Below are 2,687 nucleotides of genomic sequence, written 5' to 3'. Positions count from 1 at the left end.
AAAAGAAATGATCAGTTCCTTGGAAGCCAATAAAGTATTTCTTTATTTATTCAATAAATACTTATTAGACACTGTCAATAAGGCCTCTGATGATTCTTGAGGGATCCAATGCTAATTCACATATAGTCCCTCTCTCTAGACACCTGTAATCCATGGGGCAACAAGGAGCTGAAGGCAAAGAATTATAAGTAGTGTATGAGGTTGTACTCTTGCTCAGATAGGAATGGTCTGTCTAAAGCCTTGGGAGGGGCATACCTGGTTAGATCACAGCAGTAGTGTCATTGGCTAGCCCTACCATGATAGCCTGTGCCAACATTGACTTCAGGATGCACTGAGATCAAGTTCATGACGTTGCTTTATTCAAATACTTTCCAGTGGAAATACAGATACAATAATAGATACAATAAAAGGGATACAAGTTTGACTTAGATTTCACATTCAATAGCTTTTCTAAATGTGAACATTATTTTTCCTAGCGATGCAACTGGCGTTTTGCTCCCGCCCACTGAGGGGATCAGAGCTGACTCTGAAATTCAGTCAGATCCATTGCAGCTTCTCACAGATCACTAGCCTTATGACCTCAGTTAGGCAGACCTGACCATCTCCAAATGAGAAGAGGCCATTTGGCTCTCCCTGTCCAAACACCAGCAACCCCCTCAGTAACGCCACAGCTAATTGACTGTGCACCTGGTATTGGATACCCTCCATCAAAAGACCTTGTGTCTCTTCAGGCTGCCCTTTCTAATATCATACATCTCTCTTAGTGACGTCTTCCCCTACAGCACATGAAAATCTGTCTCTAAACATCTTCATCCACTGGTTTCAGCTCTACCCTTTGAAGACCTCCAAAACAAACTTAATCAACCTTCCATGAGACAAATGCTGCATTTGATGGCAATTGCAGCATCTCCATGTTGTCTTTTTTTTTTACTTATACAAACTGAAAATCCCCTGTGCCTTCAGTAATGCATTGTATTTAGTTTTTGAGTCTTTTTCTGGCATATTTATATAATGTGGCATCTGGACAACATATTCCATACGTGTTCTGAATACTGCATAACAAGACATGACAGCCATCTTCTTAATTTTAACTAAAAGATGCTATTAAGATCCCTTAAAAGCACATTTCTTTTTGTGATCGTTTGCATTGTTTATAGATTGTGCCTTATGTAAGTTAAAGTCTCTAGCTCTTTTATCATATGTGCTGTAGCATATTACTTGGTTTATAGAAAATGCTTGACAAATGTTAGCTATCATTATTACAAGTTATTTGCTTTGTAACAATAAGCTTGATAAGTATGCTATTCACAAGTGTTTCTGGGTAGATTTCTAAAAGTATGATTTGTGAATAGAGTCCATAGCACCCTTCTATAGTCCTCTCTCCTGAGTTATGTCAAGGGTATAAGCTTTAGCTGTATATGGTGGTCCATGCAGTTTACCTCTGCTGCAAGGGAGGCTGGGATTGAAAGGCTTATGGTTCCAGGTCAACTGGGGCAGAAAAGTTCTTGACACTCCATCTCAACCAAAGAAGCTTGGTGTGGTGGTATGGGCCTGTCATCCCAGAAACAACTGGAAGCATGAAAGAGTAGGATCATGGGCCAGGTGTGTACCCATACAAGCAACAAGATTGTATCTCAAGAACAGGCAGAAAAAAAGACAAAAGAAAGAAGGAAAGAAAGAGAGGAAGGAAGGAAGGAAGGAAGGAAGGAAGGAAGGAAGGAAGGAAGGAAGGAAGGAAGGAAGGAAGGAAGGAAGGGAGGGAGGGAGGGAGGAAGGGAGGGAGGAAGGAAGGGAGGGAGGAAGGGAGGGAGGAAGGGAAGAAGGAAGGAAGGAAGGAAGGAAGGAAGGAAGGAAGGAAGGAAGGAAGGAAGGAAGGAAGGAAGGAAGGAAGGGAGGGAGGGAGGGAGGGAGGGAAGGAGGGAGGGAGGGAGGGAGGGAGGGAGGAATGGGGGGAAAGAAAGAAATTTAAAAAGAGTATGTATAAACTTCCTTGGTCTTGTACATGCTACCCTGTTATCTTTAGGAAACCAAACTCTCTTGGTTTCCCTTGGCCCTGGATATGATGGGCTCCTACAGAATACAAATGTCATCCCTGGTTTTACTTCTCCCTGCTTCCACAGTTCCTCCCAGACCAGCAGAACCGTTCCCTACCCCATGTTCTTCCCTTCACCTCCACCTTACTCTGGATAGAATTCGGGATGTCTCCAGCTGTGTCTCATGCTTGTGGATGTGGCTGTTCCCACTAGGCATCATGTCCATTGTGCTTTTGGTGTTATCATAGCTGGCTCTGCCAGGAACCACTGCCATCTTCCACATGCCATAATGGCTTCCTATAAAGCACCATTCCTACGTGTGTCAACTCTTGTCCAATACCACCAGTGTTCAACTCTAGAGTCTTCAATTTATCACAGTGGTATATGGTGTCTGGCAGATTTGGTGAGATCAACTTCCTTAAGCTTCTGAGTTTCAGTCAGTGCAAGGCCCAGTTCAGTACTCCTGAGGCTCCGTGCCTTCATACAGGTTGGAGTGTGTTATGGTTTGAATGAGCCTTTTCTTTCACATATTGAAAGGTAATGGGTAATGAGATAATATTAAGACGTAATTATACCATGGAGGCTTCTTCCTTGTAAATAGAGTGAACGCCACTGTGTTGAAAGCAGTGACATTGATCAAGTCAAACTGCTTTG

This window comes from Dipodomys spectabilis, unplaced genomic scaffold (genome assembly GCF_019054845.1).
Source record: "Dipodomys spectabilis isolate Male_0828 unplaced genomic scaffold, ASM1905484v1 ptg000069l, whole genome shotgun sequence".
NCBI classification, from domain to species: Eukaryota; Metazoa; Chordata; class Mammalia; order Rodentia; family Heteromyidae; genus Dipodomys; species Dipodomys spectabilis.
The sequence above is the reverse complement of the archived record's forward strand: the minus strand, read 5'-3'. Positions refer to the sequence as shown.